Here is a 14,319-nt window from a genome sequence, read left to right as displayed (position 1 = left end):
GTTTTCCTCACGTTTAATGAGCATATTGCAGATATTTATATTCATCGTCAAATGAACTTCTTTGAGTTCATACGGAAACCAAATATTGAACTTGTATATATATATATATATATATATATATATATATATATATATATATATATATATATATCTCCCAGCTTCTTCAGGCGGGTGTGAATGCTTGAATGATGGATGTTCAATGTTTCTGCAAGCTCTCATGTCATGTAACATGAGTTTGACTCAATCAATGCCTTTATTTGTCCTTGTCAACCTCGGTGGGCCTCCCTGACCGAGGAGAGCCATTCAGATAAAAATCACCAGCACGGCATTTTGTGAACCATCATTGGCACTGACATTCTTGTAGAGCATTGTCATGGTAAACTTTTTGCAACTTTTCACAAGATTGACGCATGTTCTTCCCTTTATGGAAGTAAAACAGTAAAATATGGCAAAAATGCACAGTTTGGTCTTTCATCTTCAACTTGTTGTAAAATCTCCAAAACTCAACCAAATTGCTCAATTTTGTTTAGAATGAAGCTAGAACTGTCAGCTGTCAAATGACATAGCAATAGCATAGATGTGAATGACTCTAGTATTTCCAAAAATGAACTAACGTCATCTGTTGCAAACATGTGTCATGACTTTTCGAAGACCCAATACTTTATTATTACATTTTTTGTATTGATCTGTTAGAAATATACTTTTAAATATTTCTTGACCCATTATAATAGATTTTAACTTTAGTTATGCATTACAACAATTGAGTAATCCAAGGACCTTAAGATTCTGTCACCTCACTTGCTCCTTTACCTGATTTTGTACTGTCGGCATCGCGTGTTTTAATTCTCAACATATTTTAAATCACAACATTTAAATTTATTATTTCAAACAGCCAACACTCATTTTTTGAGCTCTTTCTTCTTTTCTGCATAAATGGACCTGTATCAGAGATCATGATCCTTCTGTGTAAAATCGTTTCTTTAGAATAATTCTACTCTTTTAATTTCAGTCTGTTAGTAGTGAATTCTGATAATTCTATGTGGACAATTGTTTCCTTTCAACATTTTAAAGATATAATTTAATAGTTTCTACTGCTTCTCTGATTTTTATTTATCTCTTATTGAGAAAAATAAATATATATGTTATATATAACAATTTTATTTGAGAAAAAAATAGAGGTACTTTTTTTAAAAGAAATTTTATTGGGAAACAGTGTGTGTTTCCAGGACCCATCAGCTCCAAGTCAAGTAGTTGTCTTTAGTCTAGTTTTGGAGGGTGCAGCTCCTTGGCCCATGTGGGAATTGAACTGGCAACCTTGGTGCTATGAGCCTGTGCTATAACCACCTGAGCTAACTGGCCATCCCCTTAAAGATACTTTTGATTTTAATGAGAGCTATTAATGAAATGTTAAGGTATAAGACAAACCAAAGTAGGTAAACACTAAATTTGAAATGAGACAGGGTATATCTTACTCATTCTGACTAGTGTAATAATTTGTAAAAATCAGGGAAGGGGAAACACCTCAAAGAGAGAAAAAGACACTGGGGAAAAATACTTACATAAATATGTTGTACAATATATCAAATTTTGTATTGAATTTTGTCAAGTGTAGTACTGTGTACCACTTACTAATCCAAGTACTCCAAACACATCTGGCCATTGCATTTTGGCATCACAGTCACCAAGGAAAATAAAATACAATCAAGCACAAGATAGAACAATGCTTTACTTACAAAGAGAAGAGACACAGGAGCATCAGCTCCAACAGTGTAGGAGGGTCCCTCCTGGATAGCAGGTCCCTTTTTCCCATACAACCTATGCTGGAATTTACCTAGTTTACAAATTCAGCCTCTTATGCAGCCCTGACCTCTTCCCCTTGCAGTCTGAAATACTGAAAATTGGGGGTGTGCTTGGGGGCCATTGATATAAGCAGAGCAAAAAGAGAATGTAATAGGGAAAGACACTCCCATACAAGGGATAAGCCTGACACAGGCTGTGTGAGCTCTTTATCTCTTGGCAAATAAGTCTTCCAGGCACAAGACCCACTTATTCAGCCTGTAAGGGTGTGCTGAAACTGCCTTTCCAAACAAGCTTAATGACCTATATATTTTAAGCACTCTTTCCAGAGTTATTTCTTCTGCAAGAGACCTGTGCTTCTAGCCTAGCACTAATCCTGTGCAGAATATTCTAGTTGTAAGCTAAATTATTGGTTCAACAACTATCCTAGGGGAAATAGCTTTCCTTCTGTTTTAGCATAGTGTTCAAGATGACTATAATTAGAAGAAGGGAAGAAGGGAGGGAAACAAGAAACAAGGTATATTCTAAAAGTCATGTATATCATGAATTTTCTGAAGACCCAATATATAAATATGTTTTGTAAAAAATATAACAACTTTGATGGAAAACAGTTTGAGTTTGAGATATAAAAAACTTTTGTTTTTCATTTTGAAGTTAAAAAAACAACAAAAAAAGAATAGTAGTAAATTTAAATCTTTTACTGCACCAAGTAAGACTTTTGGAAATGTTTTGTTCTTCCTATAAATATTAGGCAAAAAGTAGTTTGCTGCCAAAAGCATCTGTTAGCTTAAGTGAAATCTCTATGAACCCTAAAATGGATTTTGAGTTCTAGCTGAATTTTATTTCTATGTTTTCACTATTCTAATTACATTCTGCTCAAGTAAGTATACTAAAGCTTTAAAAGTAGATTGGGTGAATGGGTGATGGAAAAATAGTGACCACAAACCAACATCAAGCTGAAAAAACAAGAACCCATAATCTCCATATGAGATGAAACTATGTGGAAAGAAGAATTCAGTGGGTCTGGGTTAAAAAGTAGTAAAAACATGATGAATGTAGTTAAAATACACAAAGTACAGCTTTTTAAACCAGCACAAGAAAAATAAAGCAAGGACATTCAGTTTCATTAACAGGGTATTTAATTTCAAATCAAAGTAAAAAAGATAAATCATTATAACATAGAGATGCTCAGTGGTGTTGACCATATAAGAAATTGGCTAGGGCTTTCAAAGGGCTTCAGTATTTTACAGCTATAATAATATTTATCTTGAACCAGGTTAAAATCATAAAGATATCAAATTCAAAGAAAAAAGTCAAATGCCTTTTTGGGGTCAGGAAATTTGGGAGCCAATAATTCACATATTTTCTTTATTCATAAGAAATGAAATTTAGTCTTTTATTTTTCTTCCCATCTAATATAGCAATGTGGCAACTTTTGCCAAGCAAGAAAAATAAACATTCAGGCTGCTTCAGATAAGTCTTTCAGGTTGCTTCAGATAAGTTTTTCTCTTTATTTTTCTTCGTAACAGTGGCCATGCTTTCTATCTTTTTTTTTTTTAATACTGGAAATATTTAACTGTAGTTTTCTATATTTCATCTCTATATTCTGCTTCACTAAATTTTTTAAATTGCCTCTAAAGTTTATTTTTTTCACATTCCAAGCAACTTTATGCTCCAATTTATTCACCTTTACATTATAAATTATAGCTTTATATTCTCTAACTCTATCCCTGGTTCATATTCAAAAACTAAAATAATATTGTTTCCCATTCAATTTTTTGCATTTTGATTATAGGATTGATTTTGAACTAAAGATGTTTCTTTCCTATTGTTTGTGTTCATATTTTATTCTAATTTGCTCCCAATATCAATACATACATATATATGCATAAAATATATTTTAAAATATCCTTTTATTTGCAGTCACATAACTCTTGGGAAACAGCATTTTGTTTCATTTTTCCTGAGGATGAAGAAATATAAAAAATATATACTGGGTTGTTGGAAAAGTCATGACGTATTTTTCCATGTTTTTTGTTGCAAAAATGCATCATGACTTTTCCGACAACCCAATATTTTCTGTTCTTTATGGAGCAGCTCGCTCTATTCCAATCCCTGTATTTAGAAAATGACCAGTTCTCAAAATTTAAGATGGGTATTATTATGCTAAGCAAACAGATGCAAAAGCTGAAGATCACAGAGGCTCTGTAACTTGGCAAAGCCTGCCAATTACTAAACAATGGAATCAGAATTTGAACTCACTTATTATAACTTGGTTTTTGTTACAACATTGTACCAGAATGCCTGTAGAAGAGTTAGAAAATCAAAGGCCTGACTGTAGCACTTTTGGAGTATTTCTTTTTTGCATCATTTAGATTCTTGCTGCTGGTGCTGTTTGTTTTCTATCTTTCCTATTTATTTAAATTATCAGTAATCTAGCAAGTTGCACAGTGAGTGAATAGCGTTTATAAGTTAAAGCGTTTTTATATGTGTTAGGAATCTGTCCAAATAACACTTATTAAGTAGAACACAGAGTGCTGAATGGTGAGGCTTGGTTCAACAAAAGACCACAAGAGGAATTGAAATAGAGAAGTTTATAACTTGCGGGCTCTGGAGGAAGTACCTGGCATGCCTTACCTGGGGGGTTTGTGGGGGGAGGGAGGGTTGTGGGAGGTCAAGGCAGAGTGCCGATACAAAAGAGGCAGTACCTTGGGGGCACATGCCTTTATTAAGGTATGTGGGTGAAATGCTTTGGGGTTCTTGGGCTAAGTCCAGATTGGTGAATTCAAACCACAAGAGTGGGGTTTTGGAAAGCTCCACTGGGCCTTATCTAAGGGGTTCATAAAGGAAGTCCGTAGGAGGCAGGGGAGACTTGATCACAGGACTGTTAGAAAAATCATATCAGGAGCTTATATTTGGCTTGTAACTTTGTGGGTTGCCCTCTAGGGCATGAGCTTGCATGAGTATGCTAGTGTCAATGTAAAAAATCTAGACTATAAAACCAAAACATGTCTTGGAGGCGTGCATTACAGGTGATTTTTAGTTCCTTAGTCAGGGTAGTTCCTTTTCTACATTTCATACAATGTATACAGATAATTTTTATAGACATTATTTTTTTATAAACAACAGCAACTACTCCAGATTCCTAAGGGTACTTAAAATAAATTACCTCTACTCAATGAAAAACATTTGTTTTCTGAATCCTGGAATTGAGACTAACCATTTAAAATGTGAAAGCAACCCTAAGTTTAAGCCTCAGTTTACTGCCTAATATTTAACTTCTAGAGTTATTATGCAGTTTAAATAGCTCATAAATATAAAGCACTTGGTACAGTACTCAGCTCATAGGAAGTGATCAATTAAACAAGAACAATCTTGCAAAGTACCATTTTGTCAATTTTACAAGGCCCTGGGGTATTATCACCTTGCGGATCAGTACACCACAGAGTGGAGTTTTGTTTTGGGAAGGAATGAAGAAGGAAACATGTGAGGCATAAAGCAGTAGCTATGCAAATTTTACTTTTGTTTTGCTGTAAAAGTGTAATGTAGCTAAATAATGTCCTGCCAACTCAGAAGCCAGGAGTAAAGGCATACGATTTTCTGACTCTTCGTGATTGGTACGGAATATGATAGAAGAAGTGTCACTTTGGTGAAGCCTCTTCAGCAAATCTAGTAAGTGATTCACTTCACTCCCAGGGTGGATCTGGTAGAGAGTGCTCTGCCTTCACTCTGCCCTGGGGAACCTGTAACTATTCTCTACAAGATTTTCAGAAAGCTGATCAGATTACAGTTGCTCAAAGAATTCTTTCCTATTAAATTTCTCCAGACTATATTTCTGCGTTTATTAGGTTTCTACTTGAAACTCATATATCTAAGTTAATTTCCATTTGTTTTATATGTGTATTTCTCCTAATACAAATCATAATTTCTACAAAGTGGTAGTGTAATTTTACTCAGTGAATTATATAAACTTGCTTTATAAAATCTTTTAACATTTTTTGAGAGCCTGGAGAATATCTTGCAGCTCTCTTTAAGTAAGTACATTGTCATTTTATATATGCCACATAACTAGAATAACCAGAGATTTGGAAGGGGATTATATAAATGTTTGAATAATTAAAACTTTTCTCAATAATTCAAAAGAAATAAAAAATATTTTCTTAGAAAGCAATGTGAAATAGTTCTTGAACCATCGGTGTAAATAATATACCAGTGGAAATAACTTTATAGCTTTTAAAGACAATAAGGAATTAGGCTTTTCTCTAAATTAATCACATAAAGAAACATCATCTGTCTGTAGTATATAATTTAACTATAATCCAAAGTCATGTTACAAATAAACAATAAAAGTCTGCTCAAGCAAATGCAGTCTTTGTTTTTAAATGATCACTAAAATATGGCTTTGGAACAAACTGCAAATGTGTCCAATGTCAGACTTTTCTAGTATTGTTATTTCCAAAGTTAGGTTTTCTTCAGTGGTATATTCAAAACAAACACTGTATATTGCCCAAAATGCAATCTTTGCATATAGGAAAGGACCATTCTGGTGAAAGAACAATTCTGGTGGAATCTAAGTTAGTAACTGAAGAGTCTCAGTAACTCTAAATATGTATTTTTAAATAAATAATTGGTTAAAATGTTTAGAGAATGGAAAGTAATGGAGAAAAAAGATGATCTCAAATAATTTGTTAAGTGAGATTAACAAAATAGGAAATGCTTATTGTTTCAGGAAGTTTTTATGAAAGTGCTAGAGATAGCCCGTTCATGTAACTTTTACAATGACTTTCTAAACAATTAGATTCTCTGAAGCTCCTCCATTTGTTCTGCAAAGTATTCTCTGCTACAGTAGGTCTAAGCATTCCCGTTTGTTTCTACAATTGGAGAGCTCGGTAAAGGGGTATATTTAGGATTGTTTCTTTGCAACATATGTATGGTAACTGAAAAGTTTAGAGGAATATTATCTTGTAGTGTCTGTGAAAAATATAATACTTGGGAATGGCAGCCTTGGTGATGATGTGATGATCATGGGAGGGATGGGTGATTTGCATAAGTGTACGAAACAAGACTAGAATTAAAATGATTGCCCATGCCAAACAATTTTACTTTGCTTTTCTCATTCTCTAATTTGATACAGAATTTAATCTCTTAATTAAACTTTATATCAAATACTTTAAGTTTTTATTCTAAATCTTCTCTATATATACCACCCCAGAGACTCATTTTTGCATTATTATTGCATATTTCGTGGTTTGATGTGAACTAATTGTAAATAAAATAAAATATTGTGAAAACTTTGCCTGTATCCTTAAAAAGGTAAGCAATTACATTTAAAAATAATAGATCCTTGCCAATAGGATACAAGTCATGTTAATCTGAGCAAGAGGAATTTGTTCAGATAAGTATGTGGGTCTCTGTAAAAACCATTTGAAAGTCTAAAGAACAATAAAACCTGCAATTATTTCAATTCAATTGAATGATTTATATATTACAGTTTCATGTTTCAAAGATAAAAAATCTTAATAAAATATTAAAAACAGATTCTATGTGACTTCAAAATAAGAAATTAGTAACAACAACAAATAGTAAACAGGTACAACAAATATGTACCATTCATTACTTTGTAAATATTGTTACTATTCATCACAAGTCTAATTATCTATGATTATTTATTTCAAACACATTAAGTTGCATAGCAAAGTAATTATAATGTGTTTTGCCTTACTAATTTCATATTTGTTATAAGTACTAAATTAAATGGTATTAACTATAATTTTCTTTGTTTAATGCTTTAATCTCATGATTTTACTTTTACCAAATGCAGGTGTGAAAATTATACTACTAAAAGTATTCTAGAAATTGCCTCATTCTCTCTAATGTACCTCAAACCTTGCCAAAATTACATTTGTGAAAAAAAAAACAAAACCCTTTAATAAGACATCCTGATGTAATGAAGTTCTGAGATCAGAGGCTTAATTGCATACCCTGAATTTTTTAACAGATGGTATATATACTTAGTATATCAAATTCAAACACTTTGTGTTTATTAACTTTAAGCACCAATATATGCATATGTTGTTTGCTTTTTTTTAAAATCAAGAAGGTTTTTTTTCCCAAATATCTCTCCAAATTAATTTTATTTCTAAGAAAATGTGTAACAGACATTGAGCTATATTGTGATACTTGGTTTTGGTTTGGTTTTGTAGGCCCCCAAGCAGCTGGAGGCCCCTTACAAAAGCCTCTGTAGATGATACCAAACTATGTCTCACAGCTTTGAGTACATGTAGCCACTTTCATTCGTGACAATATGGTCTAAATGTAGGCCAAAATAACCAAATGAAAAATCGAATTTATTTTTTGTTATTACTACAAAGATTACAGGATGGGGTTTAAACTAAATGAACTAAAGTATTAAATTGGTATCGTCCCTGAAGTTTTGGGATTGCTCTATGCATAGGGATTGTTTCACCATCAAAAGAACTATTTGGATACTGTAATAATCTGAAACAGTGCTCATTGGAGGAAAAGGGAAATCCATAAAACCATCTGTCATGAAAGGTTAGTTAGGCCATGATGAATATATATTATATGGAAAGAACTCTAACATTGAAAGTGAAATTTCTCAATCTGTGGTTTGTGAAAAAGTATTTCTTTAATAAAAGGATGTGAGGTAAAATTATAAAGCATATGAGAAAAAATTAACAGAAGAGCCATGACATTGAAAAGACGAAGAGTTCTTTAACTCACAAAAAGCTTTATTCAATGAACATTTGTAAATTGGATTTTATTAAAATTAACAAACTGTTCATCTAAGAACATCACTTAGAGAATAAGAAACAAGATGCATATGGAGAGAAGATATTTGCAATATATACACTTGACAAAAAACCTAGAATAGAAATATGCATACATGTGTGTTCATTACTTTCAGTAAATAACATAGGCAACTCTATAGAAAAACAGGTAAAATAATTTTGCAGGCATTTTGTAGAGGTGAACAAACATAGGAAAATAATCTTGACATCATTTATCATCAAGGAATATTTAAATCACAATTTTAACCCCTAAAATCTTATAAGAAGGGCCAAATTAAAATGACAAATAGTAAACTATTGTCTATGTTTAGTGGTTACCAGAGGGTAAGGGGTGAAGAGGGTAGATGAGGGTAAAGGGGGTCAAATATAGGGTGATAAAAGGAGAACTGACGGTGGTGAACACACAATGTGATATATAGATGATGTATCTTAAAATTGTACACCCGAAACCTAGGTAACTTTGCAACCATTGTCACCCCAATAAGCTTTAAAAAAAATGGTGAACATTAAATATCAAGTGCTGTAGAAGATGAAAAAAAGTGGAACTCTTTTGCAGTATTAGTAAATTGTTACCACTACTTTAGGTAACTGTTTGGCAATATTTATTATAGCTAAACATTATTCATAACCAAGTAATATCACTGCGGATTACTCCCAAAAGAAATGCATTGACATATTCACCAAAGGTCAAAACAGTATATTTTGTAAAACCTAAAAACTGTCAAATGTCCATCATTATTTTTAAAATTTGTTTTTCAATTACAGTTGAGATACAATAGCATATTAGTTTCAGGTATATAACATAGCGATTAGAAATTTATTAGACCTTACGAACTGATTACCCTGATATATCTAGTACCCATCTAATACCACGCATAATTATTGCAACATTATTGACTATATTTCCAATGCTGTACTTTACTTCCCCATGATGACTATTTTTATAATTTGCAGTTTGTACTTCTTAATCGCTTTAACGTTTTTCACCCATCTCCCCAACACCCATTCTATCTGGGATCAAGTTGTTCTCTCTATCCATAAGTTTGTTTCTATTTTATTTGTTTATTTTGTTTTTTAGATTCCACATAGAAGTGAAATCATATGGTATTTGGTTTTCTAACTTATTTCAGTTTGCATAATGCCCTCTAGGTCCATTCATGTTGTCGCAAATAGCAAGATTTCATTATTTTTTTACATTGTCCTTCAAATTGCTGATTCAGTCCTCTGATTCATCTAATAAGCTGTTGATTCCTTCTAATGTATTCTTCATTTCAGTTATTGTATACTTCATTTCTGATTAGTTCTTTTTTGTGTTGTCTATCTCCTCTTTTATGTTTTCTATCTCTTTCTTGAGATAGAGTTTTATCTCTTTATTGAATTCATCTATTTTTCCCTTAAGTTCATTGAGCATTTTTATATCCAGTGTTTTGAAGTCTGTCTCTGGTAGATTGGTTGTCTCCATTTTTTTTTTTTAATTTCTTTTCCTGTTGTTTTGTCCTGTTCTTCATTTGGGACATGTTTCTTTGTCTCTTCGTTTGGGCTGCCTCCCTTTGTTTGTTCCTATGTATTACGTAGATCTGCTACATCTCCCAGCCTGACAGAGTGGCCTTACGTAGAAGGTATCATGCCCTGGCACAGTCTCCCTGGTCACCTGAGCTAGGTGTTCCAGGGGTATTTCTTTTGTGGATTGTGTGTGCCCTCCTGTTGTAGTTGGGCCTTGATTGCTGTTGACATGTCAATGGGTGGGACTGACCCTAAGGCTGACTGACAGTGATGGCTGGTCTTGACTACAGCAGATCAGCTACTGTGCAGGGGCTGACCTCACAGAATGGGAATTACTTTATCGGGGTGCTTGTGCCAGCTGATTCTATCCGTTGGGAATGTTTGCTTAGCTGATTGGGTGGTGCATGCTCTTGTGTGGTCTGAAGCCTACCATTGGTGTGTTAGGTCTGGAGCCTCCTGGGAGGGGCTCTGGTACAGGCTAAGGTCAGCTGCCACTTGTACTGGGCTTGGGACCCTTTGGTGGGCACCACAATGTGAACTGAGACTGGCACCATTTGTGTTGGGTTTGTGGCTATATAGTTTCAGGCCAAGACCAGCCACTATTTATGCCAGGCTTGGGGCCACCTGACGGGATTTACAATACAAATTAAAACCAGTCGTCACTTGTACTAGGCTTCGGGACACTTAAGAAGAGCTACAAGGCTTGCTGAGGCTGGCCACTGATTGTTTGGGGTTTCTTGACCTTGAGAGACTTTCAGAAAGACTGCTGCATGAGCTTAGGCAAGCCGCTTGTCCAGAGATATTGCTGGAAGAGGCTCAGGCCGGGTGAGTGAGTTGGGTGGGCCGGGGTCTCAGGGAATTACCAAAGTGGGGCAAATGGTGTTAACCAAGTTAATGAAGAGCATAGATTTGTCACTTTGCCTGCACTGAACAGGCTGGGTAGAAAGTGGCCTCAGGAAAAAACAATGATGCCTGCCAGTGCTTATGTTTCCAGAGAGAGTTGCCATAACCCCTGCTTCTCCAGCCCTCCGCCTAAAGTGAATTAATTTAGTTTCTTGCTATATGTCCCTGGCACTTTTTGAGCTGCTGTCTCTGCTCTGGAGCTCAGAGGGACTAAGTTTTGCTTGACTGTGTGTGCTGGCCATTTGAGAGTAGCATGTCTAGGTCTCCCACTTTTTCTTTTCCTGACACAATCCCTGATGGTTTTCAAAGCCAGATCTAATGGGACTCCTTTTCCCAGCACTGAGGCTCTGAGCTGAAGAGCCTAGTGTGGGGCTGTGTCCCCTCCATCCTCAGGGGAGACTTCTGCATCCGAGATGTCCCTCCTGATTCTTAGTCACCATACTGTGGGTAGGGGACCTGCCTGTTGCATGTTTCTGCCCTTCCTGCAATTCTTGATGTGTCATCTTTATATCCTTAGTTATAGGATTTCTTTTTAGCTAGTCTTCAGGTGGTTCTCAATGATCGTTGTTCTATAATTGTAATTTTGGTGTGATCAAGAGAGTAGGTGAGCACAGAATGTACCTATTCTGCCATCTTGACTGGAAGTCTCTCCAAAGTCATCATTCTTAAAATGGATAAACTATGGCATGCCCATAGCAGGTCATGTGAAACCAGAAGTGCTCTGATACCAAAACTGGAAAAATAAGTACAAAAAAACAAAAGCAATGACAGACCAGTGTCTCTCTTGAAATCAAATGCAAACATTCTCAACAAAATATTAGCAAATTGAACCTATGAAAACAGTTATATACATGGCCAAGTTGGATTTATTTTAGGTATGAAACATTAATTCACGATTAAGAAATGAATCAATGTAATTTATCATATCAACTGGCTAAGGAAGAAACATATGATCATATTAATTGGTGTGGAAAATCCAACACCCAACACCTACCTCTTGCCAAGTTAGGAAGAGGAGAACTACTTCAATTTGATAAAGAACACCTAAAAAACCAGAAGCTACTATCTCACTTAATGGTGAAAGACTATGTGCTTTTGAGATTATAATCACAGAACTATTTGAGAAATTATATGTATAATTATACATATGTAATACATATGTTATTATATTATATATTATATATTATATATTATATATTATATATTATAATATTGTTATACATATATATGTATAATTTAATGAAACCACTTGAGAAGTTCTGAATTACTGAGTCAAGAAGAAGGCTATGTGTACACAAATCTCTGGAAAATCCTTGAGACTTCAAATCCCCAGAATTCTGAAAAAGCTCTAGAGTATGTACCAGAGTAATTCAAATTGATAAATTGTAAGAGGGAAGAATCTTTGATTTCATTACCTGCCTTTTGAAAAGAGACATATTATAATCAACTCACTTAACTACTGATATTAATCTACATAGAAAGGTTTAGAAGAAATTAATTCCTTATAGAAAATTTGTTTATGGATATTCTTTGGATTTCAGTTGTTTGCTTTACTTCCAGTAGGGGAAATATCTATAAAAGACAGAATATGGGGAAGGTGGGGGCAAGTGTTCTGAGACAGATGACTAGAATATGTCTAAAAATTAAAAGTGCTTTCACTCAGAATAGAAACATCAGTTATGAATGAACTGGTATGTAGAAACATCAGATGCTTACTTTATTTTGTTATGTTTAAACATTAAAGGTGTGAGAATGTAACTCTCTGCAGGGGAAAAAATCGATGAAAACATGATCATGAAGTAAGAAAACTGGCATGCTTATCTCTCTCTCTCTCTCTCTCTCTCTCTCTCTCTCTCTCTCTCTCTATATATATATATATATATATATATATATATATATATATATATTTATACATTTATCCTGATTCTCTTACAGACACTATGCCCTGAGCCTCTAATTCTTGTTAATATATCTGTCAAGGTGCAACGATTATTAATGGCCCATTGTGAGTCTAGAGTGTTCGAGAATAGAAGCTGATGGAGCTGAGTTGGATATTCTTAGATAAGATGAAATCTAAACACACACACAAATCACACAATTCCCTGTTTACTGATTTTTCTACCAAGCTGTTGAATTTTAACGTATGCTTCTTTTTAAAATTCTATAAATACTGCTATTTAGGGTGACTATTTCTCTGACATATTTTCATTTTCCAGCTGAATTTCATTTTTTTATGTTTATTACTATATTTATTATCTTTCTAGATCAATTTATTTCTCAGTTTATTCTACTCTGTTGTATACCTACCAATTTATTATCATTCATGTTTCCCAATAACATGCAGTTTACTTCCCTTTCTAAATCATTAATTTAAAGTAAAGAAGATTACAGCTCTCATCCATCCTTCAGACCCTTCTCCTTGACATTTTCCACATCCCATTCAATGACATGTGTCATTACTCTTTATTAATTTGGGGCCTGTTTTCAATCTATAAAATTTCAAATGCATTTAGGCTAATTTTGCAAATATTATTTTATACATAGTGTCAAATACTTCATACATAGGATTGACCCAGAATAAAAGACACAATATCTGGAATATTATTCATATTCTCAGGACATAATCTATGATCATATAGGCTCAGTTGTATTTTTAAACTGCTGAATGATACAGCCATTTTGAAACATCAAATAAACAGAGATATAATTGGTTCTTTATAAATTTAGCCAATGTTATAGCTATCTATTTGGTTGTGGGAAAAGACATGATGTATTTTTCCTATGTTTTTCATTGCAAAAATGTGTCATGACTTTTCCAACAACCCAATATCTATCTATCTATCTATCTATCTATCTATCTATCTATCATCATCATCATCTATCTAATCTCCATAGGCAAACACACACACACACACACACACACACACTTATTTTGAGGTCTTTTACAATATTTATCTCACTTGAAATATAGTATTTATTTATTTTTTTTTAGATTTTTTTTTATTGGGGAATTGGGGGGATGGGAACAGTGCTGGGGAATTGGGGGAAGGGGAACAGACAAGTTGCTGTCATTTTGTTCTTCAATCTAGTTGTGGAGGACGTTGCTTCACTGGCCCAAGTTGGCACCATCATTGCACTCTTCCCGAGCGAGGCAGATCAGTCTCCGGCTTCTGGACAGCCGCTCACCTCATGGCTGGCTGCTGGCTACACACGGTAGCTTATGGCAACCCACTGCCACAGGGGCTGCAGCCTACGCCATCGCCAGCCCAGCTCCAGGTTGAGCTGTTGTTCAGCATCTTAGCTG

This window comes from Hipposideros armiger, unplaced genomic scaffold (assembly GCF_001890085.2).
Source record: "Hipposideros armiger isolate ML-2016 unplaced genomic scaffold, ASM189008v1 scaffold_1049, whole genome shotgun sequence".
Taxonomy (NCBI): Eukaryota; Metazoa; Chordata; class Mammalia; order Chiroptera; family Hipposideridae; genus Hipposideros; species Hipposideros armiger.
Note: the sequence above shows the minus strand (reverse complement) of the source record.